The sequence below is a fragment of the Cebus imitator genome, unplaced genomic scaffold (assembly GCF_001604975.1).
Source record: "Cebus imitator isolate Cc_AM_T3 unplaced genomic scaffold, Cebus_imitator-1.0 Scaffold230, whole genome shotgun sequence".
Taxonomy (NCBI): Eukaryota; Metazoa; Chordata; class Mammalia; order Primates; family Cebidae; genus Cebus; species Cebus imitator.
In genome coordinates this window covers 881,964-909,445 of record NW_016107545.1, presented here as the reverse complement: position 1 = coordinate 909,445, position 27,482 = coordinate 881,964, and the positions used below count along the sequence as shown (strand labels likewise).

The 27,482-nt window shown below is 47.2% G+C and overlaps 1 protein-coding gene across 1 annotated transcript in view; it reads left to right on the top strand.

The window, feature by feature from the left end:
* Window positions 1–27,482, top strand: part of TMEM132C (transmembrane protein 132C) — a 432,621-nt gene that overhangs the window by 235,660 nt on the left and 169,479 nt on the right. The window lies entirely within an intron of this gene.

Sequence of the window (27,482 nt, the reverse complement as noted above, 5' to 3'; positions counted from 1 at the left end):
TTCCAGGTGGTGGCTCCATGAGAGCTAGTTGGGCTTCCTCACAACATGGTGGTCTCAGGACACCTCCAAAATGTTCATGTGGCCGCTTAGGGTCCCCAAGAGCAAGTGAATCCACAGGCCAGATCAGAACCTGAATAACCATTGATGACTCAGCCTGTTAGCCCCAGAAGTCACACGACAAGACTTGAAGTTGTGCCAATATGCTCTTTTAGCCAAAAGAGTCGCAGAATCCCACCCAGTTTCAAAGGGATGGAACATACATTCCAGCTATCAATGGGAGGAATGTCAAAGTCACATTTTAAGAGGAATGTACATAATGAAAGTCATTGTTGGGGAATCTTTGGAAATTACAGTCTGCCACAATATCTTTGTTCATCAGCTCAGGCTGCCACAAGATGATACCATAGTCTGGGCAGCTTACCCATCAGGAATGTATTCATTTCTGGAGGCTGGAAGTCAAAGACCAAGGTGGTGGCAGAGTTCTTTTCTCCTGAGGCCTCTCTCCTTGGCTTGCAGATGGCCACTTTCTCCCTGTGTCTTCACATGGCTTTTTCTCTGTGTGAGAGTGAAAAGAGAGAGGCATCTCTCCCTCTTTTAATAAGCACACCAATCCTATTGGATGAGGGCCCCGTTGTACAGCCTCACTTAATCTTCATTACCTCCTTATAGGTCCTGTCTCCAGTGCAGTCACATTGAGGGTTAGGAATTGAATTACATGAATTTAGGTGGGGGTAGGGGGTAGGAGCAGAAACACAATTCATTCCATAATCATTTCTAATGGCAAAGTCTTAAATCCTTTACTGGACTTATGGGAAAATGGCTACTATGATAGAGAAAAAGGAAACAATATATAATTTGGGGGACCAGCTAGATTATTTGCTACATAAATATAAACAAATCACTATCTCACAGCCCTGGCACCCTTCTCAGGGTTAGAGAGCCCATAGTGAACATGTTTCAATTAGAGTCCTTTGGTTGCAAGCAACAGAAATCAACACTGGCTGTATTGAGCACAATCAGGTCTCACTGGGAAGGAGATAGGTGTCTCCTAGAACCAAAGGACCTGATGGAGATTCAGGCAGGGAAAGGGATAAGAAGAGACAGATGGAGGTGCCGGCAGCTAATCAGCAGTCTTGAGAGGGCACCAGAGGTGGGATGGATTATTCCCAGCATGCCTGTCTTCCCTCCACACTCCTACACCCTTCTGCTCAATCGTAGGAGGCCCCTCTCTTGTCAGAGTGTGAGTTATTTGCTCAGTGAGCTCATGGCTAGTACCACACCTTGAAAGACAGTTCTGCCAAGATCGCAGTCAAAGGAGTCCGTGGGGGGCTAGTTATTCCAAGTTCTTCCAGGATGAAATTGGGGCCCTGGTACCCTCCCATGGAGAAGAAATATATAGCCACTGAAAAACTGACACGTGTTCCTCATATTAGAGGGCTGTTGTAAACATGGCATGATACATAAAACATACCAAACCTGATGCCTGACACCTAGGAGGCCCTCAGTCATCATTGCCCAATACTGAAAAGCATAATCAATGTGTTTGACTGGTCCTCTGCCCAGTGTGTGTCTGAGCCTCGCCCTGCAAATGTGAGGGGTGCCCAATGTCAACTGAGTGATGAACTGCATGAATGAGTTACAGCCAGTTAGAATGGCAATCATTAAAATATCTGGAGACAACAGATGCTGGAGAAGATATGGAGAAATAGGAACACTCTTACACTGTTGGTGAGAGTGTAAATTAGTTCAACCATTGTGGAAGACAGTGTGGCAATTCCTCAAGGACCTGGGAATAGAAATTCCATTTGACCCAGCAATCCCATTACTGGGCATATACCCAAAGGATTATAAATCGTTCTGCTGTAAGGACACGTGCACACGAATGTTCATTGCAGCACTGTTTACAATAGCAAAGACCTGGAACCAACCCAAATGCCCATCGATGATAGACTAGACAGGGAAAATGTGGCACATATACACCGTGGAATACTATGCAGCCATAAAAAACGATGAGTTGGCGTCCTTTGTAGGGACATAGATGATCCTGGAAACCATCATTCTCAGCAAACTGACACAAGAACAGAAAATCAAACACTGCGTGTTCTCACTCATAGGCAGGTGTTGAAAAATGAGAACACATGGACACATGGAGGGGAGCATCACAGACTGGGGTCTGTCGAGGGGGAACAGGGGAGGGACAGCAGGGGGTGGGGAGTTGGGGAGGGATGACATGGGGAGAAATGCCAGATATAGGTGAAGGGGGGGAAGACAGCAAACCACACTGCCTTGTGTGTACCTATGCAACAATCCTGCATGTTCTTCACATGTACTCCCAAACCTAAAATGCAATTAAAAATAAATAAAATAAATAAATTATCCAGACAGAGGACACGAAGATTCATCTTGGGGCCTGGCCTCCCTCCTGGAAGACAGCTCTAAGGAGGGAGGTCAGAGAGCTGAGGAGTGGGCAGGCGCATGGGATTGGGGCGGCACTTGACACTCCACAGAGCCTCCTAGTCCGCACGTTTTAGAGCCTCCTCCGCACAATCGGCTGCATTGTGCTGCATGGAACTGAAAACCAGACCATGGTGGCAAAACATGGAACATTTTAGGTTTTGTTGGCTCTGGTTTTGTTCATCTGTAACAAGCCTGGATATGAGCAGTTCGTGGTGGCGGCAGAAGCCCCGCTCACTCTGTAGGAGCCAACCTCGCCATCATTAATGTGCGGCTTTGGTGCCCACGGTCGGCAGCTAGCAGACCCGCCGCTAGACATCACGCCAGCCCTCCAGGTGCAGGAGAAAGCAGTGGGGACGGCTGGGGGGAGCCGGCCTCAGCACCCTCCATGTTACTTGGGTCTCCTTCAGGTCTGCTTTCCAGTCAGTGAGCATCACAAGGAGCAAGATGCTATGAACCAGAAAAACACGAGTTTCTTTCCAAAAAGAGGCGAGTGCTCGCGTCAACATGTGGCAGATGTTTGGGGTTCCTTTGTAGAGCTCCAGACAGAGGACGTGGAAGAGGAGATTTGCACAGATGCCTCAAGAGCTCCCGGGTTTTCTCTTCTCCAAGACTTGGACATGGGAGAGGGCTCTGGGGGGAGCTATTTGAGGAGGATGCAGGTGTGGGTCATCCAGCTCGAATTGGGTAACATTACCCGAGGCCACTGTGGGTAGCTGTCATGGACATCGGTTGCCTTAACCTGTCTGGCTTCCATCTCCCTTCCTCTGAAAACGCCGCTGTCTGCGTCCATTGGTAATGTCCAGCCCCCTACGCACCGTCCCAGAGGCTCCCATGCTCCTGTTCCCACCGCCAGATTCCAAGGTTGGGCACATGAAGTAGAGTGATGAATCAGAACGTCCATCTCCACTGGCCACTGTGCTTGTCTCCAGAAAGGGCTGATGCCCTGAGCCAGAATGGCCAGCGTCACAGTGAGTGCCTGGCGGTGTGACCATGACCTCAGACTCAGATCTGGGACTTGTGCTGTAGCTGAAAGGCACCCTCTCTTCAGCATCGTGAACTCGTGGTGGCCACCTTTGCTACCACCCAGGAGAGCATGCCCTGAAAAGGAATTCCACACAGAGAAAAGCAGAGCCCAGGGAAGGAAAAAGTCCTGGTTCCCCTGGCTTTGGAGCCCCTGGATTAATTTAAAATGTTTGGCTTTCTGCTTTCCACCTTTTTTTTTTTTTTTTTTTGCTTGCTTACATCGGTCCGAGTTGGGTTTCTGCTGCTTATAAGCAGTAAATCTCTGACCAGCACAGGCGGCCCCACACCCTGGGTGACTCCTGTTCCTGTTTTATTTTTTATTCCATTACTACATGCTTCACCTGGAGACCTAATTGTACTTGGGAAATGCTGGACCGTGCAGAGAGGGATGTGATAATGAGATTTTAGGATCAAGAGAGAGAAGAAACCGAAACCCTTACAATTGTTGCGACGGTTTGTCCAGGCTGTTTCTTTTCATAAGACCAAACCATCCCTGCGGCTTGGTCTTCCCAATGAAAATCCAAAGGACACGATTTCTCCTGAGACACCGTCTGTGTGCCTCATTTCCTTGGATTGTCTTGTAGGAAAAGCTTCAGAAACGTCCGTGAGAGATCTTTGAAAAATCTCCATGTATCACAACATGACGGTGAGCTGCTTTGGGTATTTTTCTGGGGCTGTTTCCAGGACTGCCAACTCAGCCAGCAATCCTGAGTCATCAAATCGTTTAAACATCGTATGTGTTTCGACAGGTGCGAAAGCACACCTCCGCTGGCAAATGCTTGATGAAGTGAGCAAACTCTCCCAGGAGCATGTTTTGAAAGAGAAAGGGACTCGCTCCTCCAAGGCTCTGCAGACTTCTCTGTGGGTAATCAGATCATTTTGGTGGTAGGAAACTGGACTGGCCGAGGCATGGGAACCTGTGGACCGTTTTTAAAGTGGGATTAAGAAGCTTGTGGGGAGATGGTGAAAGATCCACTCGGGGGGAGTTCTAACCTGTTTCATTCACCCAGGTCCTAACACATGTCTGATCTGTGGATCCTTGCTGAGTCTTAACCGTGATGTGGGTGTAGTGACTCTGACAGTCTGGAGTCAGCTTGACACCCTTGCTTTGTCTGCGGGTGTATTAGTCCGTTTTCATGCTGCTGATAAAGACATACGTGAGACTGGGAAGAAAAAGAGGTTTGATGGGGTCACAGTTTCACGTGGCTGGGAAGGCGTCACAATCATGGCAGAAGGTGATGAGAGAAAGAGGCAGAAGCAAAAGCTGAAACCCCTGATAAAGCCATCAGGTCTCTTAAGACTTATTCATTCATGAGAACAGTATGGGGAAGCCACCCCATGATTCAGCTATATCCCACTGGGTCCCTTCCACGACATGTGGGAATTATGGGAAAACAATTCAAGATGAGATTTGGGTGGGGACACAGAGGTAAACCCTGTCAGTGGGTGGCCCATCTGAAGGGCGTCCACCTGCCCTATGGCTCTCGAGATGAAGAATTGGCAGCCACTTCTCCTGGTAATGACAGGTGCAGGGAGACAAAGTGGAGACGTGGGTCCTGCTGCGGACTCCCTGGTGTGCGCCTCCTGCCCCCAGCTGTGTGCAGAGCTGCTTCCTGTGGCCTCCAAGCACATGCTGCATGCCTGCCAGCCTGTGTGTGGAGTGAGGCCTGGCTCCGATGCCCCAGCACCTCCTTCCATGGAGCTCGTTTGTACCCAGCCTCCTCCCCCCTCTCGGGCTCTCATTGTTCCAGTGTCCTCTCCTTAAGAAGAGCTGCTCTTCATTTTCCTGTTTGTCAGCCTGGTGCCACCTGAAGCTATTGACACCCGTGCTCCCTCCAGCTGCTCAGCTTCCTGGCCTGGAGCTGTGAAAGTGTCATGGTGTCACCATATCGTATCATGTCACTCCCCAGTGTGGCTAATTTGCACTTATTTGCCTCCTAACAAAGACTGAGCTGTAGGAGAGAAGGGCCATGGCCGTTTGGTTCACATCTGTAAACCCAGGCCGCGGTGTCCTGCCTGGCCCAGGGCAGGGCCTCAGAAAATGTTATTGGGGTGAATGAGTGGGAATTAGAAGGATAATGGGCAAGGAGAGGGCAGCGGGCTGGCCTGGGCTGTGTGCAGGTCCTCGGTGCAAACCAAACCAAAGCAACAAATGACAGAGGCAAGCCTCCACTGATTTTGAGGTCTATTTGCCAAGGCTGCGGATGCCCCCGGGGAAAGGAAACACAAGTTACAGTAGGATGTGCACCTGTGCTTTTCCCAAAGACAGTCTTGTGGACCTCAGTGTTTAAAGTGGAAAGAGCAGGTAGGAGGAGAGGAGGAAAGGAAAGAAAAAGGGGAAAAGGGTAGGCAGTGAGGCAGGGGTCACATTCTTGGGAGATTTGGTTTGCGATCACCGAATCCACATTTTACAGTTGAAAGGAGGGGTCAAGGAACAGTCAACTATGCATTCTTAGTGTGCTCAGTAAATCTGCATTTTACACGAGATAATGTAAACAGGTGAAATCACAGCTGTATAGTAACAAAACGGGGGCAGTTTTTGCATGACTCAGTATCCCAAACTTAAGTTTCCTTTTAGGATAGTGAGTTTGGGGTCCCAAGATTCTGTTTGTCTTCCACAGGGAGCCCCCCGAGAACTCAATCCTTTTATGACGAGCAGCCTGAGAGTGTGGGGCAGGGATGGCTGAGGAACTGGAGTATTGCAGCCATCAGCAATGGGGGAAATCCCAAAAGGTCTTAGACCTCTGCAGAGTGAACACGTCCAGGTCAGCTCTTGGTGGACAGGGGAGGATTTGGTGATATTCCTTTTAAAAAATAAGGCCGATGAGGCTTTCTGTACCGTGTCACAGACAGGAGAGCGTCTTGGGGCTAAAAGGGGAAAATGCTGTATGATTCTGTTGTCAGAGAGTCAAACTAAATGCTGATACTCAAGGCTGTCTCCTTCTTCCTGGTACTGCGACTTTAACATCATGCCTTGGTCTTTAGTGAGGAGGGGATGCTGGAGGAAAAAGAGGCTGAGTTTACGATGCAGAAAGGATAGAAACTGTTCTTGGGATATTGAACAACACTCCCGAGGCTGGTCGCCTGCCTGGAGTCGAGGACTTACAAAGTCAATCCCAACTGGCCTAGGGATTTAAGGTGAGGAGAAGGATCAGGGTCCTGGGTTCACGTTCCTCTTTCTTTTGGCATTTCTCTACTCTGAGGAGGCCGACTACTTTTTATATTGTGACCTATTCTTCCTTTGAAATCTGTGATTCTGCTCTGTTGATGGATCCTGAAAGCGACCACCCCGTAAGACGTTTGCAGGCCAAAACCACCGTGACTGGGGAAGGAGGTTTGCACGCTGATCACCATCATAAATGGCCCCGAGTGCTGGTAGGCTAGGGACAGGATTTGCCACAAGGGCAGATTTTCTCTTGCTTTTTTTAAAAAGAAATTAATAACAAGGTTTGCTTGTCTGTCTGCTCTGCACGTCTTTCTGGGCTAAGGTCTCTCAAGCCTGCTCCTAGAATGGCGGCTATGATCTGACTTCACCCCTGCGTGTTGTAAATCCCGGTAGCCTGCCATCTAGAAGGCTCTCCTCACGTTTTCCGCATCGCTGGAGCTGGTTGGCAGTGAAAGCAAAGCTCTCTGGCTTCTGTCCCACTTCCATCAGATGGACATGAACCCGGTAAACCGCAGTTCCCACTGAGTTACCAGAGGGGAAATAAGCCAAAATCGTCTCACTTTCCCTGGAAGGCTTCCCCAGGCAGGATCAAAGGCCCTTGGCAGGCTCTGGGATGCTGCGAGGGGAAGCACCTCGGATGGCATGCCTCACGCATGGGGCACAGGGCAGCCTCGCCTGGCGCCTGGCAGATGGAACATTCTCTTGGTGCCCTGTGCCTGCAGCTCATTTCTTCCCAGACTGGAGATGCCCTGTGATGCGATGCCATGCGATGCTCACCCATCGACGTCCACGCTGCTTTCCAGGAGTCCCATGTTGCATTTCTCCCGCGTGATAGCTTCTAGGACCTGCTGGAACGAGCTGGCAGCCACGGAGTGGTTGGATGCACCTTGGAAGCATCAGGCACACAGGGCTGGCCCTGGCATTCGGGTGGGCCCAGGGATTTCTGCAGCTGATGCGTGGATGAGGTTGGAAAGTGCCTGGTTTCAGCCACGTGGCACTCCCAAGGAGGAGCCCTGTCTGGAGCACACTCTGTCTGGAGCAGCCTCCGCACCAGCTGCAGCCCCTCCCATGAATGCATCTGCTGTCATTAGGCCAGCAGGTATTTGAAAGCACCTTCCATAAACCAGACACTCACTAAGCCCTGGGCAGTTGACATTCTGGGGAAAGAGTGAGAAGTTAAGGAACAGTTAGAAGTTTAGGGATTTCCCAAAGCATCATTAGCTTTGACAGTTCTGTATAGAGGGATTCACAAAACTCACCAAAAACTGTTGTATCCCTGGTTCCATTTCATTCCTAGGAGGGACATAGATTAAAGCCATGTGAGGGAGGAAGCACGTGGGGCAGAATCCAAGATGACACCAAACACAGGGCTTCCGTGCGCCTTCCTGTGGAGCCACAGACAGCCTCGCTTTCCTGGCCCTGTGTCACAGCACCCCTGCAGCATTGCAACCAGGCGCTCACCTGAGCCTCGGCGTCCTGTCTCTCCCGGGGTGCCATCACCTAAGTGTGGTGGACACTCCACGTGGCTGACCTCAGTCCCCAGCCCCAGGAGGTGGCGTGGATAGCATGTGGCCCACACCCCACCCCAAGGTGCATGTTGATGAGGCGCAGAGTCTCCATGCTGCTGCTACGGTCTGGCTGGCCCAGGGCCCCCCAGTGAACAAAGACAGTCCTGCCATGCTCAGAGCTGGCCTTTCAGGACCCCAGAGGCTGGCACACCTGTTCTTTGGCCACTGTCACCATACTTTTATGTTTGCCAAGCCCACCTCAGGCCCAGTCCCTCTCTGATCCGACACTCTGTCAGTCTAGGCACAACCCAGGCCCCTCGAGCTCTGCCCCTGGCAGCCACAGGCACTGTCTGACCTCACTGCCACTTTTTTTTTTTCATTTTCTTTTTAAAGTATGTCATTATTCTTTGGAAAGCAAAGTAAAGCTCAAAAATCATAACAATTAAAAAGATAGAGCGACGCCTTCTCCCCTTCCCGGGCTCTCCGTCTCTGGCCCGCCCCACGTCCCCATGCACCTGCTCCCGGAAGAGCCCCTTACATTTGCTTCTTCTACCTCCTTCTGATCCTTTTTTATACAAATATAAGCAAGTATGATAATAGTTGTTATGTTTACCTCTTTTCTCATGCAAAAGCACCCACCTGTATGTTCTGTTTTTCTCCGTTTTCCCCTAACAACGTGCCCTAGAGTTTTTTCCATATCCGTATATCCATTCTCTCAGCTTTTTCGTTGTCACGTAGTATTCCACTGATTGGAGCTTCCAGAATCTATTTCACCAGGCAAGAGAACTCAGGCATTTCCCAAATGTCTGTTATCAAAAGAAAAAAAAATGCTTGAAAAACGTGTTCTAATCCCGCGTCAATAGGCAGCCCTGTGCATAAGCTGTGTGGCGAACTCTGAGGCTCTGTGAGTGGGCAGAGGAGGGCTGCTGGATCACAGGAAGAAAACTGTCGTTTGGAAGGACTTTGACTTGCCTCTGTGGGTGGCCCTGGTCTGCGCCCACCAGTGCGAGGGAGCGCCTGTTCCCCACGCTGCACCGACGTGGGTTTGGTGCAACTTTCGGATTTCCCACACCTGGCTTTTTGAAAATGTGAAGCCGCAAAACAAAGATTTGAAGCCAAAAATGTGTGACTTTCCAGGCTCTCCATCTGAGTGCGTGCGACAGACGCGCCTATGGAACCCCGGTCTCGGCCAGGCGTGGCATAGGCACGGGGACACCGCAGCACCCCTGTCGTGTGGAGCTGTCTGTGTGGACCTTCTGGTGGGGAAACACGTGACCCAGGTTGGATGGATGATACTCGGGAGGGAGAGGAAGAAGCAGCTCAGAGGAGGGGAAGACAGAGGAAGGCGGAGGTGAGCAGGGCTAGATGCAGTTGCCAGGGCGGGCCCTCTGGGGAAGGGACGCTATGTCGGCTCCGCCTGAAGGAAGGGAGGGAGCTGCCTGCTCACAGGCGAAGGACTGCTTCGGGCAGTGTCAAGCAGAAACATCCTGAAATGGGAAGGTCCCTGGCTGAGGGCGTCAGTATGGAATAACCTCCTCTGCCTCCCTTCCTCCGGCCTCCAAGTATAGGGGAAGTGTCAGAGACACGCTGCACCAGGAATGAGAAGCACCTTGATTAAAATGCTGAGATGTAATCTCATTACGTACTTGAACACAGAACCAGTCTTAATTCCTTTGCTCTGCCCTCGCCAGGGAGAAAGGAATGATCCACAATGGAGGCTTTCTGCAGTGACACCTGTCGCCTTCCGGCAGAGAGTCCTAGCCATGGGGCCTTCCCATCTTAGACAGTATTTTTCTTAGTTAACAAGCAGTGAGATCTGGGTGAGAGGGAGAGCTTCCTGGCTCTTTCAGGCTTAACGGTGACATCTCCAATTATAATGGAAAGTTGGTCCTTGAGGAGAGGGGGAAAGCTGATGAGGAGAGATGTCAGGTATGAAACGGAGATATAGGCACCAGATAGATTTCTTTTTCTGAAGAATTGTCTAGAGGCTGTGAGGACTTCGACTTTAATTGAACACATGCTTTCAGACAGAGTGTCTGGCAAAGCCCTCACATGCACGATCAGCAGGGTCTGGTCCAGGATGCAGAATTATCCAGGCCACCTCCTTGCAGCTGACCAAAAGGTGATCAACATGAAGCCACTTCCAAGGACAGGCAGCCCCAGCCTCCAAGAACAGCTGATCCTGCAGCAAGGGAGACGGTGGCGAAGGCAGCATCGCCTCTTGGCCGGCCTAAGTTAGCTTTGCCATCCATCATGTTTTGAGGCTCTGAGGCTTGCCAGGCAGAATTACCGCACAGCAGCGTAGTCAGAAATGCTACCAGCTTGACAAGCTCTCCAAGGAACTAAGTCCCTTTCTTGTGAACAAAAGTGCTGTACTTAACTAATGCAAAAGAAGCATCACACTCCAAGTTGGCGGCACCCCGAAGCCCAAACACCAGAAACATTTATGAAAGAAATTTATAAGTGGATAGTTCAAAAGAATTCCAAGCAGTAAGCATGGGGGGAAACACGTTTCTTTTTATACTTAGCAAGCACTCAGAGAGCTCTCGCCGTGTGCTAAGCACCTTCCTGATAAATGGTCTCCGTCTGTCTTCCAAACACAGCCACAAGTCAGGCGCCATTATTCTCTCCACTTTAAAATAAAGAAATTGAATTACAGAGTGAGTACTTTGCCCAGGGCCAGATACTGGACTTTCTTACATTTATTTCATTTTTATCTTGATGTTCATGTATCTCGAATGTGATGAGAGGTGGTGGGCAGGTGGGGGTGGGGAGGATGCAATTTATTCAGTGTTTAGGATTTCCAAAGTTCCGATTTGACCCCAGATGCAAAGTCTTCACCCTAAAGAAGAAGTCGGTATGTTTGTCTGTCCGCTGTGAGGGAGATGTCTGTGAACAGCAAGAAGTGACTGTAATGGAACCCAAGAATGAGAATTCTCTCTATGCCCTTGTAAAGGCGAGGCACTCATGGCCCTGTGAGCCCCATGCCTTGAGCACAGATGGCACAGATTTGCCACTCATGTGACACGTATTTACTGAGCTGTCAGGCACTGGCGACTGGAGATGTCGTCGTGAACACAGCAGACAACATTCCCAGCTCTGCATTCCAGTGAGGAAACTCAGACCACAAACAGATTAAATAAGTGAAACCTGTGAACACAGTGAACAGACTGTTGGCTGTTGATCCTGAGTCCCCAAACAATAAAACACAGGATCGTAACTGACTTGAGACAGAACTACTCATGGTGTCTACACTGCTAATAGTCTGGACACGGAGAAAGAAAAGTTGTATAAGGCTGACCATGGAGATAACTTGTTCCCTAGCATGTTGGACAGGTTCCTGGTTAAAATCAAATAATCTTTCATAGTGGACTTCATTGGTCAGCCAACCAACAGCCATCATGAACCACATTCTCCCCTACATGCAGGAGATGGACATGTGACCCATTCTGGCCATTCAGATACACTGGGGACTTCTGACAGATGCATAAAGAGAGGTACACAGGGGTACAGTAGTTCTCTTGCATTGACAGGTCTGCCCCTGTGCTGCCTGCATTTATCCATGATAACAGGAGGATGTGATAGCAGGAGCTGTGGCAGCCTTTCTGTGAACGTGAGCACCCAAGCCAAAGTGCAAAAGCCAATGAAGTTGGCCAAATGCAAGAACTGGATGCAACTCTGTCCTTGAAACACTAAGCAGCTGAACTAACGGCGGGATCACCTGCCTTTGGGCTTCATTTAACAAAAAGTGAATGTTCTGGCCACCACTGATTCTTTGAAAAGCACCTTTGATAACATTTTTAAGAAGAAATAAAGCCCAGCGTGTGCGTGTATCATAGGATAATGTGATGGTATATTACAGGATCCACAGGATACAGAGTTATAGGATGATACGGGGACACGTTGGGCCCGTGTCCATGCCAGCATCGCCTGCCCTGCGGATCGCTGGTTTGGGGTCCTTGTACTTAGGCTGAGTGGTGTTGCTGCTCAGAAGGAAGGAGGAACCTGATGGCAGAACGGGGCCTGATGCCACACGTCGGGTCGGCGCTGAGACCCTTCGTCCTCTCTTCACTGGATTTAAAACATAATAAACACTAAGTATCCACAAAAAGACTTGAGGAAAATGCTCTAACACCTTGATTATAGGAGCCAACCACGGGACATAGTAACAGTGCTCATCAGCTGGAGGGTAGATAAACCTGGGGAACATTCTTCCAATGGGACAAACTTCCAGTGGGACAATTGGTGCGCACATGACACGACAGCTCCCACGTGCGTTAGGCTGAGTCAAGAGGCACGCACCAAAGAATGCGTGCTGCATGAGTCTATGTCCGAGACGTTCCACAGCGGGCAGCTTAGTTCATGGTGGAAAACATCAGGACACAGGACGACTCTAGGATTGGGGCTGGGAGGGGCTGGGGAGCAAGGAAGAGGGAGCTTTCTGGGCTGATGGTTACATTTGGTGCCTTCACAGGAGTTTAGGGTGGTGTCACAACTTTTACATTTTATTGTATACAAATTTTACCTCCAAAGAAGGTTATGTTTCTCTCCAAAGGAGAGAAACATAACCTTAAAAAAACATTGAGCCAGACGTGGTGGCTCACACCTGTAATCTACACACTTTGGGAAACCAAGGTGGGAGGACCGCTTGAGGCCTAAAGCTCAAGACCAGCTTGGACAACATAGCAAGATCCTGTGTCTACAAAAAAAATAGAAAATGAGCCAGGCGTGGTAGTACATTCCTGTAGTTCCAGCTACTTGGGCGGCTGAGGCAGGAGGATGGCTTGAACTCAGGGGTTCAAGGTTACAGTGAGCTGTGATCATCCCACTGCACTCCAGCCTAGGCAACAGAGTAAGACCCTGTCTCCAAACTTTTTTTTAAAATTGGACTTGCCAGGCATGGTGGCTTACACCTGTAATCCCAGCACTTAGGGAAACTGAGGCAGATAGATTACTTGTCATCAGGAATTTGAATCCAGCCTGGCCAACACGGTGAAACCCTGTCTCTGCTAAAAAAAAAAAATTAGCTGGGCATGGTGGCACATGCCTGTAATCCCAGCTACTCAGTAGTCTGAGGCAGGAGAATTTGCTTGAACCCAGGAGGCGGAGGTTGCAGTGAAGCAAGATCGCACCATTGCACTCCACCTGAGCAACAAAATGAGACTCTGTCTCAGTAAATAAATAAATAAATAAAAATACAAAAAATTAGCTGCACAGAGTTATGCGCCTGTAGTCCTAGCTACTTGGGAGGCTGAGACAGAGGAATCGCTTGAATCCAGAAGGCGGAGGTTGCAGTGAGGCAAGATCATACCATTGCACTCCAGCCTGGGCAACAAAGTGGGATTCTTTCTCAAAAAAAAATTGAACTCAAGCTAATAATTTGCATGCTAAAATCTTTAGGGGTGATTTATACTTTAACACTTTGAAATGCATCCAAAAATAAGATTGATCCATGGATGGACAGATGGATGGAGAAGCAAATAGGTGTGTCATACAGTTAAGTATCACAAAATGCTGAGCATAGACTCTAGGTGGTGGGTCTATGGGTGTTCACTATGTGGTTTTAACTTCTCTGTGTATTGGAACTTTTCATAATAAAATCTGGGGGGGGGGTGTATCATGAATGCAAACACTCCAGGGGTTGTTATTGGTAACATTCTCCATGTTATCCCCAGCAGCTATTTCCTTTCTTTGGTGAAGGCAGTTTTATGAAAATGAGATTTGGAACTAGGAGCTTAGATGAGCCAGGATGGAGTTGTACTTTGTGGATTGAGCTATTTATGCAAACCTTCGTGCAATGCCAGGGAGGAATGCCTCAGACAGGGACAAAAGGGGACATGTCAGCTACTAAATGAGCTTAGCCTCAAAGACCAGAACAGATCTGGAAAGCCAGGAACCTCAGGATTATGTTGCATTGAAAGCTTTGGCAAATAGCATTGAAATTCAGGTAGCAGAAGTCCTCACCCTTAGGGGAAAGCATGGTTAAGCTCCGGCGTTTTCTCTTTTATTAGAATCGACGTCTTATGTGGCACAAACAAATGTGTGCTGAAGGCTCTAGGGCTCGGCCCTGCGCTTTCTGGACCCTGGTGAATAAAGCTTGCATTTTCTGGGCCACTGATTTATTTGTGCAGAAAATGAAATAATGTGCTGACAATTAATGCGATGGGAATGGAAAGCACCTGGATGTATATTCTAGGAGTCTTTTATTTTTGTCTGGAGTCATTTTGCAATTAACCCATGAGTTTTACCAACAATAGCTTAGGAAGTGAGGAAAAGATGGCAAGTTCAGGCGGCGCCCGTGGAATGCAGGTGTCCATGCTGGCATCAGCCACCCTGTGGTCGGCTGGTTTGGCGTCCTTGTACTTAGAGACTGAGAGATGTCCTAGTTTAGAAGGAAGAAGGTCCCTGGGCGACAGAACAGGACCTGAGGCCGTACGTAGGGGCCATGATGAGACCCTTCCTCTTCTTTTCACAAGATCTAAAAAGCAATGACTGTATTTTAATTATACAAAAATTTCATGAAGATACCTTTTGTAAATTTTTTAAAGCATTCCATATAAAATTAATATTTCTTTTGATCTTCAGCTTCAATCTATACCTCCTACCCCATCCTCTTGAATTATTCATTGGTGTGTGAATCCGTGTGTGTGTGTGTGTGTGTGTGAGAGAGAGAGAGAGAGAGTGTGTGTATGTGTGTGTGTGTGTGTGTATACGCATGCGCGTGCACACGTGCAGGGACGTACCCTTATCATTTCAGAAGCAAAAGGCAACAGACTCCATGGTTTGAATTCCAGCTCAGGCATTTACTAGCCATGCAGGAACTTGGGCAACTTACCTAACCCTTTGTCTATTTCTCTGTCTGTCACATGGGAATAACGGCACCACTCCCTGGCTTTGAATGGGTAGTAAATGTAGGGCCTGGTGCAATGGCTCACACCTATAATCCCAGCACTTTGGGAGGCCAAGGCGGGTGGATCACAAGATCAGGAGTTCGAGACCAGCCTAACCAAAGTGGTGAAACCTCCAGTCATAGCTACTACAAAAATTAGCTGAGTGTGGTGGCAGGCACCTGTAATGCCTGCTACTTAAGGGACTGAGGCAGGAGAATTGCTTGAACCCAGGAGGCGGAGGTTACAGTGAGCCAAGATCATGCCACAGCACTCCAACCTGGCGATAGAGCAAGACTCCATCTCAAAAAAAAAAAAATGTGTCAATATGTTTACAGAACTTAGAAGGGTATCTGTCTCTACTAAAAATACAAAAACTGGCTGGGCACAGTGGCAGGTGCCTGTAATCCCAACTACTCGGGAGGCTGAGTTAGGAGAATTGCTTGAACCCAGGAGGCGGAGGTTGCGGTGAGCCAAGATAACACCATTACACTCCAGCCTGGGCGACAAAGTGAGACCCAGCATCAGAAAAAAAAAAAAAAAAGAAAGAAAAGAAGAAAAAATCTTATTGCATGGGGATGTTGTAGGAACTCAGCTAAATGAGAGAAACCATGTGAGTGCCTGATGCTTTGCCTGTCATTGGATAGACTCGAAGTGTTAGTTCCCCGCCCCTCAACCCTTCTCTCCTAAATGCTGGTCTTCACTCTAGTTTACTCATTTTTGGTAATAGTTTTATTGAGAGATAATTGACATGCAACTCACCCATTTGAAACATACAATTCAATGGTTTTTAATGTATTCACAGAGTTGTCAATATTAGAACATTTTCATCACCCCAAAAAGAAACCCCATACCATTTAGCTATGACCCTGACACCCTATGCTTTCTTGCCCTAGGCAACCGCAAATCTAATTTGTATCTCTATAGATATGCCTATTCTGGACATTTTATATAGATAGAGTCACATAATATGAGGTCTTTTGTGACAGACTTCTTACATTTAACATAATGTTTTCAAGATTCATCCATGCTGTGGTGTATATCAGTAATTCTCTACAAAAAATAAAAAGAAAAAAAGAACTTAGAAGCGTGTTTGGCATGGGGAGAGCAGACTCTAAGGATTACATGTTATTATGTATAGTTTACATAATATACGTAAAGTGGTAAATGTTTAGTACTTGTGCGGGGGTGTTAAACACAGAAGATACAGTATTTCACTTCACATTGCATGACTTAATTTTCCCCTCATCTGTATGTCCTGGGGAACTTTCCACATTAGCACACACACCTCTTCTGCCTCATCCTCCTTTACTGCTGCAAACTATGGCTTAGGGAGCCATTCCCTGTTGAGAGGGTGACCACATTTTATTATCCAAACTGGGAGTTTTTCAGCGTGAAAGAATGTGTTAGTAATAATTATTCCAAGACAGCGGGTGTAAACTAGGACTGTCCTGAATGAACCATGGTAAGCTGCACCCAGTTTTCACCCTTACAGTGAAGGCTGCAGTGAACTTACCCGCGATGGTGATTCTCCGCACTAAATCCTGAGAAGTAAACTCACTGGGTCATCAGGTAGTGCATTTTTATCTTTAACAAACACTGCATTGTGGCGATCCTAAGTGGTTGAACTATTTTATGTTCACTTCAACTATTATATTCAACGGGGTATACACATTCCTATTATCCGGCATCTTCATCAACCCTTGATTTCAGTGTTTGCCTGTTTCATTTCAAGGATGAAAACTGCTACCTTGCAATTGTTCCAGTTTTCACTCCTCTGATACAAATGAGGTCACGCCCTGTTTCTTCTTCTCTCTCCTCCTCCACCGAATGTCCTCCTCTTTCCGCGTCTCCTTCCTCTTCTTCTTATGCTTGTTCTTCTTCTTCTTCTTATTTATGTAGGTGTGAACTTGGACACTAACACTTACAACTGGCCACAAAGTTGAGTGATAAGCCTAGCTACTTTCGCTATATAAGCCTCGTGTGACCAGGTAGGATGCCAGACTCAGTGCCATGGACCTTGTCTCTCATCTCTGCCCACTTTCTGTCTCTGTGGCTGGCAGAACATCATTTTCTCTGTGTGCCATTTCCTTGCCTACCTTACCTACAGTATAATTAGAGATAACAAGTGAACTATTGAGGAATCCAAACAGTGAGAGAAAGAGGCAGTCTGTCATTTTTTATTCCAACTACTGAGGCATTGTTTGGGTGTTTTAAAGCTAGCATGATACCATGTGTTGTTAATGGAATTAAAAATAATTATTTTTTTTTGTTTGTTTGAGATGGATTCTTGCTCCGTCACCCAGGATGGAGGGCAGAGGTGTGATCTTGGCTCACTGAAGCCTTCTCATCCTGAGTAGCTGGGATTACAGGGGCCTGCCACCATGGCCAGCTAAATTTTGTATTTTTTTAGAGGCAAGTTTTCACCATGTTGGCCAGGCTGGTCTCGAACTCCTGAACTCAGGTCATCTGCCTGCTTTGGCCTTCCAAAGTGCTAGGATTACAGGTGTGAGCCACCATACCCAGCCAAAAATAATAAATAAATAAATTCTAAATTGTTGGAGTTATTGTACATTTCTTTGCATCACCTAGGCCAGAATAGCACTAGGTTTTCTCTCATCATGGTCCATTGGACATTGGCTCCCTGGAGCACCATGTTATGGTAGTTTGGGAGCAGCAATTAGCAGGATTGATTAGTGATGTCTGCCTTGGTCAGGGATGGAGGAGGGGCAAATGAGCACTTCAACAACAGATGGGTTTATGTTTCATGAAACAAGAGGTGGTGCTTTCTCGGCTGGTTAGTCTAGGGCTCACCAACACTCCAGGGACTCGATCCTTTCCCTCTTCCCCTCCTTCTTCCTGACTGTGGTAGACATTGTCCATATATTTGTCCCTTCAAAGTCTTAAAATGGCTGCTACAGCTGCATTCATCACATCTTTACAAGGCACATGTCTGAGCTAGAGGGAAAAATGGCCCTTCCTTATGTCCTTTAAGGTCAAGGAAATTGTTTCCAGAATCTTACAGCCTCATGAACTAAGCCTTCCTTATTATTGGTCAAAACTGCAATCCATGTTTATTTCTAAATCCATCACTAGTAAGGGAAATGAAATTACAAGTTTGTTGCACTCTCATTAATACTTTTTCCCCTAGAGCTGGGGAAAGAGGCCAACTTCCCTTGAAGTACTTGGCCAGTCAAAGTTTGAACAAAATCTGGGAGTATTGACAAGGAAGAATGACGGGTTGGCAGTTAGTGAGACTAACTGCCCTGCCAAGCCTGCCCTGCCAAGCCTCTACAGTAATTTCCAGAAACCTCCTCCAACACTGCCTGCACGGCCCTGACTTCTGCTGCTCTCTTCTCCTCTTTGTTTTCAGTGTCTTGCCCCTGGTTACTTTCAGTAACCACATAAAACATGTGTTATTTCAAGCTCACTGGTTTTCTTCCTGTTGGTCTCAGACCCTGTTTATGATTAAATCTGTAGGACTTAAGCCCTTCTCATATCATTTAATTCAATCATGATCTGTTTAAACTCAGAGGAATGACCATCACCCTCTGTCCTCCCCAACTTTAAAGTGACTTGCAAAGACACATGCTAGGTTCACCCAGACACCCTTTCCCTTCTTCAGTGCTCTTAAAAGCATAGAGGTCATCCCAGAAGCCACTTCCTGAGCAGCTCAGAGCCCTCACTCAGCAGTCCATCTATCACCCCTTCATGCTGTCAGTCAGCGTGTCAGAGACTGTAGATGTCTACCAATGTTTTCCTCTTTCTTCCTTTTACAGTACAGAGCTTTTGGATTTTAGCTGGGCCCAGGACTATGCAGGATAAAGACTATGTTTCCCTTTTAATGGATGTGAGCAAAAGAGATGTGTTTCTTTTAACAGGTTATGTCCTGAAAAGGTATAAATGTGAACACTTGGTTCACCCTTCCACCAGCTGGGAGATACATGTAATGGCAGTCACTGCAGTAGCCACCTTAGACCCAGAGATAGAAGCTATGTATACCACAGAATTTCTTAGCCTCAACATTATTGACATTTTAGAGCAAGATCATTCTGTGTTGGAGGGGACTGTCCTGTGCATAATAAGGTATCTAGCAGCATCTCTGGACTCTACCCACTAAATGCAAGTAGCACATTCCCCAGTTGTGATTGTGAGAATTAAAGAGAAAGGAGAGAAACATGAAGGGTGGCTTGACAGTTAACAGGTTTATTTTAAACCTGGGAGAGACTTCTGCCTTAGTTAGGTCAGAAGCTGTACTCTTTTACACACTAAGAGTTTTTTGTTGATTTTGTTGTTGTTGTTTAGAGATGGAGTCTCACTCTTGTTACCCAGCCTGGAGTGCAATGGCTAGATCTCGGCTCACCACAACCTCCGCCTCCCAGGTTCAAGCAATACTCCTGCCTCAGCCTCCCATGTAACTGGGATTACAGGCGCCCACCACCACACCCAGCTAATTTTTTTGTTTTTTTGGATTTTTAGTAGAGATGGAATTTCACTATGTTGGTCAGGCTGTCCTTAAACTTCTGACCTCAGGCAATCCACCTGCCTCAGCCTCCCAAAATGCTAGGATCACAGGTGTGAGCCACTGCACCCACCCGGAGACTAAGAGATTTTAAGGATTGAGGGTGGGAGAGTTTATCAGAGGCTTAGACTGCTTCTGTGTCTCTTTGTTGTGCTTATCTGGGAGGGAGAGTTGTGTGTTTGTTCCCATACAATTTTTGGCAGTGGCAGGAATATCCCTGAGTCTGCCTTTGGCTTCCTTATCTTAGCACACCTGAAAGGAAAGGAATGTCCTTATTAAGGCCCCCATTCCCAGGTTGAAAATAAACCTGTTAACTGTCAAGCCACCCTTTGTGTTTCTCTCCTCTTTCTTTAGTTCTTACATTGATCATCAAAAATATCTCCAGACACTGCCAAATACTCACTGCAAGATAAAATTCCCCCCTATTGAGAACCGCTAGTATGAAAGTTGGAGAGCAGCCCTACCATCCTCAAAGTGATTATTCTAAGAGACAGAAAGGAACACACATATTGTTAACACAAGCGCTTTTGAATGTCTTTGTTGCAGTAGATTACCATACCCTAGCTAATCCACACATATATTCTTAATAAATTTTAACAGATTGTACGGGACTAACTAGATGTTCAGTGTTAGAGACAAATCAATCCTTGGTTTGCTTAGAAAACTAGCAACATCTACCCTACCAGATTACTGACATGAACTTGGCTAGATTTTCCTTGTTCATGGAAATCCTGTAGCCTCTCCTGAGGAGGCAGAAGTTACAAATGATAGCTCAGAGTGGAATCTGGTGCTCAGGTATGTTTTGTTTTGTTTTTCCACAATGTTTTTAAAATATTTGAAGTCCCTACAAAAATTTTAAGTAATAGCATTTTATGTAAAAGTCCATGTCAATGGCTTCTTGTCCAAAATTTCATGCTTCACTGCTGTGTTGCATGGCCAGGGAGGTAAAGATTACTGAAGAAATAATTCACTTACTTTCTTTATTGTCCTCACATGTAGCTAAACACATGAGGTCTTTGTTCAGCGATTCCCTGGTTGGAGCTGAGCTGTGCATTGCTGGTACCGTGAGGACTGTATTTTCTAGACATAAACTTGGGACACCATGCCTTGACACATGGCCAGAAAACAGGGGAGAAATTCCAAGCCCCAGGCTATCTCAAGAATGCTGGGGAGTATGTTCCCCGTAGCTATTTTAGAGGTACCCTTGTAACATGTTGTCATAACAATTACCAGCGCACACATCAAGCAAGCGCCTGCTACTACACACTCAGGTGCTACACTCAGAGGTCTGTGGGTATTCAAGGAACCACACAGTTCCATTTTAATACATGTAGCAGTGTCTAGAGCTGCTCATGGCAGAACTGGACTCAGACACAGCCTTCTCCATCAAAGGCTTTCCAGATTGCTAGCCCTGTGCTCCCCCTGCTCTGCAATAGTGTCTAGTCTGTACATTTTCTATCAGAGTCTCTTCTTAGCATTGCTTGGTTATGTTATTTTATTTTCATTTTCCATTGGAGCTCAGATTCAGAAAGTGGTTATGTTTAATCCCTAGCCAACGTTCATCATTGGTTAGTGAATGCTTTGTGTTTTCCCCAATTTACATGGTAAATAGCTTGTTTTTAACTTATTTGGAAAACAGAGCAATCAAAACAGTTTCTGCAGTTTTAGAAGCACCCCTCCATTGAAGAAATATTGAATGAGATTTGATTTGTTTTATGTCTATCCTAAATGATTACTGAGATGCGTCTACAACTAAGCCAAGCTGAGTCTTTATTTGAGGATATTCTCTTATCATTATTGCCATTGATGCTGAAGGTGTCCTTGCAGGCAACAGAACCCTAACCCAGACTGTTAAAGAAAAAACAAAAGGAAATTGAATTATTCATCAGTTTCACTTCTGGGTATATACACAAAAAAACTGAAAGCAGGAACTCAAAGAGATGGTTACACAACGGTGTTTATAACAGCAGTGTTGACAATAGTCAAAACGTAGAAGCAAGCAGAGTATCTATAAACAGATGAATGGACAAGCAGAAGTGGCATCAATGCAATGGAATAGTATTCAGCCATAAAAAGGAAGGAAATTCTGACTCACATTACAACACGGGTGAACCCAGCAAACACTGTGCTAAGTGAAATAAGACAGTCACACAAGGACAAATACTGTAGGATTCCACTCACATGAGAGCTCTCCAGTAGTCAGATTCATGGAGGCAGAAAGTGGAATGGTGGATGCCAGGGACTGGGGGGAGGGGAGCATGGACTGCTAGTGTTTAATGGGTACAGAGCTTCATTTTGGGGAGAAGAAAATATTCTGGAGTTGGGTGGTGATGTTGGTCCCACAATACTGTACCTATACTTAATGCCACTGAACTGTATGCTTTAAAATGCTCAAGATGCTAAATTTTATGTTATGTGTATTTTACCACTTTGTTTTAAGAAAAAGAAAACTAATTCACTCTTTGAGCTGAAAAGTCTGGAGACAGAACTAGACCCGAGCAGAGCTGGACCCAGGAGTTTGAATGGTGTTATCAAGGGTCTGTCTCTGTCTCTCCATTTCTAGGGAACGTTCCTCAAGGTAGACCAGATGTCACCAGCAGCATGGACTTACAAACTCCTCATTTAATGACCCCTGAAAAGGGATGTTTTCTCCCTATTACTATGTCGGAAAAATCTGTGAAAAACAAACAAAACAAAACAAATGAGACCCTGTCTCTACAAATAGTAAAAAAAAAAAAATTAGCCAAGCATGGTCGTGCACACCTGCAGTCCCAGCCACTCGGGAGGCTGAGATGGGACGGTCACTTGAGCCTGGCAGGTCGAGGCTGCAGTGAGCCAGGATTGTGCCACTGCACTCCAGCCTGGGCAACAGAGCAAGACTTCATCTAAAAAAAAAAAATGCTTGCATCAAGGCACGTTTCTGAAGCAACTGTCATGGCGAGGGTGGTGTGATTCTTATGGTTCATACCCACTTCTTTATGCTAGAACAACGTAGAATGGGTTCCGTGGCTTAAGGTGGGATTCTGTTATTGGAAGGGAAGAGAGCTGTTGTAGAGTCCAGGGCAACTGAATCCTTCACCTACGGGGTAGCTTTTGGAAAACTTGGGGAGTGTGTAGCATACAGTTCTAGTCACCATGGAACATGATGGTATTGGGAGTGTGCATTCAAAACATTAGCTATGCCGTAAGCCATCTCCCCAGGACCAAGTGCTGCCACTGGATGTGCGTCAGCCCCAGGAGCTGTCCCCTGCAGTCAGAGAGCCCTTCCCCTGCTGGCTTGGGCCCTGCATAGCTCATGGACAGGCTGTCATTTATGGCCCTGGGTATTACTGCTTTCTCTTGTTGTTCACCTTTTTGTTTCAACTAAGAATATAATTCTAACCCTGGAAGGCAAACTCCAGGGTAGTATTCATCAAACAGGAGGCTACAAACAGTAATTTGTGAATTGGGAGAAAACAAGCCTACTCATTAAAATTCCGCTGTGAGAAGCTTGTGGTGAGATTCCAGGTTGAAACGTCCTTCTAAAGCAAGCTTTGGGGTCGGTGTGTTTCCGCGCTCTCATTTCCTTCTTTACTTAGAGAAAGGGCACAGGTGGAAATGCCATGGTCTCCCTGAAGGTAACCTGTCAGTCCTCTGTAAAGATATGGACGGACTTAGGGTATCAGTGCCAACCATCCACTCACCCAGTTGGGAACTGTGATTTTCTGTGATGCCCGCCTGATGCTGTCTGATCCCTGCTTTGCCCCGGGTGCTCCGTGAATAGGAGTGTGATAGAAGACTGTCCTTCCCTCGTCACTGCCCACTGTAGCAGTTGCTCAAGCCTAACCTGGAAGGATCCCGCCAGAATACCTGGCGAGGCAGACCCTTGAGAGGACAGGCTCAGTGCCCAGTAAGTAGCCTCCCACCTTCTACACCTCTAGAGCCTGATGCTGTGAGACTGCAGGTGGAGGTGCCCTGGTCGCAGGAAGGTAGGCCTTCCTGGAGTCTCCGAGGATGAATCATGATTGCTCTAATGCCAATCTGTGGTGCCAGGCAGTGCCCTTCCAAGCACTCCATTCTAGCTTGGGTGGTCTTCTGGCCACGAGATGTAAAGGGAAGTTTTCTGGTGTTTCAGGAACAAAGTCCTTTGAAGAGAAATCCTCTGTTCTCTCTCTCTCTCTCTCTCTCTCTCTCTCTCTCTCTCTCTCTGCTTTAAATAGTGGTAAAAGAATATAATCTTAACAGCTATGGCAAGTCTCCTGACACGATGAGAGATGAGCCTCCATACATTTTGTTCTTTGAAATAAACGTCTTGCTTTTTAAAGCATCTCTTGAGCTGACTTCTGAAGCCCAAAGAGTCCATAGTAACACCAAGTGCTCACACGTGCTCTGTGTCAGTGGCACACAGGGCTGATCTGAGTTTTGCATGTGCCCTTCTGAGAGACGTGATCTTGTGCAAGTCAAGAATTAAGAATGCATCTTCTAGAGCCCATCGGCCTCACCCTGTCAAGCTGTAGGTGACTCAGCCTCTCCCTGCCCCAGGATCCTAGAGGATGCTCACATCTGATGAGCTGAGCTGTTAGCCCCAGGGATCTGTGTTAGCCTCCTGGAGAAATACCTGGAACGCCTGGCTTGTCTGAGGTGCAGCAGTGCCATTGGCTGCTGATGTCACATAAAGTGCCCCTGGCATCAAAGAGGCCTGAATTTGTCTTTATACTTGGAGAACCACATACACATGACCCCTGCCTTGTGGAACTCACAATCCTGGATGGCAGACAATGGCACGACCTCCATGTGCTACCACAATGGAGGCAGAAAAGAGACATGAATGCCACAGGATGAGCTCTCTGCAGGAATGACTCTGGGTCTTATCTCCATTTCAGAAACCAAGTTCAGTGTCAGTCTCAGGGCAGTGACTCAGTGAGTAAATAGTTATTGAAATTGGCCAACAAATATTTTGAGTGCGTGCCATGTGCCGGGAGCTGTTCCAGATGCCAGAAAGGCTGCAATAGACAAAGAAGGCAAAGTCCTTCGTCTCAGTCCCTCAGGGCTGCCGTAAGAAAGCACCGTCGCCCGGATGGCTTATAGACAACGGAATTTAACTTCTCACAGTCCTGGAGGCTGGAAAGTTCAAGGTCAGGCCACCGGCAGCTTCAGTGTCCCGTGAAGGTGCCTTCCTGGTCTGGAGGTGCTGCCTTCTCTGTGTCTTCACCAAGTGGAGCGGATGAGGCTCCCTCAGCCGCTGTTTTAAGGGGACCCGCCCGTTCATGAAGACTCCACCCTGGGAACATAATCACTTCCCAAAAGGCCCCACCTCCTAAAACCAACACCTTAGGGGTTAGGATTTCAGCACATGAGTTGGGATGATGCAAACATTCAGACCATAGCATCCTTGCTCTGATAACGTGTAGATTTTAGTAGGGGAGACACATCAACAGAAAATAGAAACTATATATGTCAATATATAGCTAACATATGACTACATATTAAAGGCTATGGAGAAAAATAAAGTTGAATAAAGGATGGAGAAGATAAACAGATTCCACTTTACATGAGCCTCCCCAAGGTGTGATTTGAATGGAGAGGGAGGGGAGTGAAGGCACCCGCCATGCAGACACCCGAGGGAAAGGCATTCTGGAGGAGGGAACAGTGAGAACAGGGCTCAGAGGCAGGAGCAGCAGGATAGAGCCCGGACTGGATGATCGTGAATGAGGGCTGCAAAATGAGGCCAGAGAGGCGGGTGGGAGGAACAGTATGGGGAGCAGAGCGTGCAGGACCTTCAGGAATGAACCCCGACAGTGGCAGAGACGAGCTGTGACCCCAGGCAGGGGGCCTCAAAGCACACACTTCTAGCCCCCGCACCTCACTGCCTGACTCCCTGGAAAGCTAGGAAGATACATTTCGACCCATGCACCGCCTTGAAGTTTCTCCTGGCTACCTTCCAGAAGACATTCTGCTGCAGTTAAGAAAGAAATTCAGGGAAGTTTGTGCAAGAATTGTTGAGCAACCATGGATGGCCGCTGTGTCCAGAATTGCACCACAGCATGATAAGAACGAAAGAAAGGTGAATCCCTGGGGCACAAGGACTGGGGTCAGGAAAGTGGCCGGGATGTGATGACCCCCCCAGCCAGGAGCCCAGTGCTATTGGCTCATTCTTAGCTGCTTTTTACACAGGAGTTTTTACTTACTTGCTGGGGAAAGCATGCTGGTGAGAGACAGGGCTCCTTCAGGGGGTAGTTAGTAGGTCAGCCTCATCAAATATTGACAGGGTGGCCGCGCTGAAGTCATCTTCCCCCTGCCTAAGCTCCTCTGTGCCTGGCCGCCGGTCTCTCAAGGAAGCCGCAGTTACCTGTAAGAAGTTACTTACGGAGCCATTAGGATTTGATGGATGGGCTCTTTTGCCCTTTTGGGTTTTATTATTAATACGTTCTTTTGCGCCAGTGACTCTTGACCAAAGAGAAGTCTGGTTCCTATCAAGTTAGCAGTGGGGTGTTGGTGTGTGTGAACGTGCATGTATGTGGATGTGTGTGTGTGCGTGTGTGTGTGTGTGTGTTACATCCACACCATTTTCCCTACTGTAGTGGGAAAGGCATGGCATCAGGGGCAATATTGCCAAGCCAGCACTTGCCTACAATTGTTCTAACTCGCGTCAGAGTGCCTGGGTCAACCACTAACTCTTTCCTAACTGTTCACCCCCTGTGTGATCCTGACCAAGTTCTTTAACCATGCTTTGTGGGGTGGTTTCTTTTTTCTCATCTGTTTAAAAAAAGAAGCATAGCACAAGAGTCTACTCAATGAAGTTGCTAGGAGATTTTTAAAAAATAATACCAGGAAAATACTTAGAAGAGAGTCCGGCTGATACTAGCAATATTAATAATAAACGTCAGCTGTTGTTGCTGCCATTGCTATGATTGGACATTCTCACAAACACTGCAGAGCACTAATTTCAGGGCTATGTCCTCACTCCACAAGAACCTGGTAAGTTAGAGCAGCAAGAAGACTTGGTTTTGTCTTCCGTTGGCCAATCTCCAGACTCAGATCACCAGGGGAGTCTCATCAGTGGAATTGTGTGTCCTCACGCGTTGTGGGCTCTGCTTTGAAACTCTCCTGGACCACGACCTCTCCTCCTGACGATTTATTCTCCCATAATCAAATTAGCATCGTGCCAGTCTACATTCTGAAATAGGTAAGGCAAGCTCATCAACATTCTTCACTGTGCCCACATGCAGGCTCACAGCGTCATCATCTCGGAGCAGCAGGTGTGTGGACGGTGTTTTCGGGGAGCGTGGCTGGGCTATTCTGGTGATCACACGGTGGTGACTTCCACTCGCCACACTCACTCTGCCGAGCTCTGCTTACCCTGCCTTGGAACAGAGTTTCTCAACATCAGTGCTATTGGTATTTGGGGGCCAGATAATTCCTGGTCTGTGTGGTGGTGAGGGAAGCTGTCCTGTGTATTGCAGGTGTTTAGCAACATACCTTCCCAGTTCCCACCCACTAAATACCAGTATCGCCCCCACTCCTACTCATGATAACCAGAATGCCACTGCATTCCAGCGCGGGTGACGGAGAAAGACTCCATCTTAAAACAAACAAAAAAAAATTAAAAGAGGTGTAAGAACATAACCAAATGCTATGTGTGAACCCTGTGTGGATTCTGATGGGTTCAAACCGGTTACAGAAAAACAGTATCTTTGAGATAATTAGGAAAATGTTTACGTTCGAAAATAAACTTTATTAGGCATGATAATGGCAAAATGATGACATTTAAACAGTTCTCCCCTCCTACCTTTCAATCTGGTATTTGGCCAAACCTCATGGGAGCCAGAAGGGAAGAGATCCCTGAGTGGTTCTCTTTTCAGAGGTCAGCCTCCTAGGACATGGAGTAGGACTGACAAAGGCAGAAGGTGGGTGGGGGTGGGGCGTGGCAGTGGGTGGGG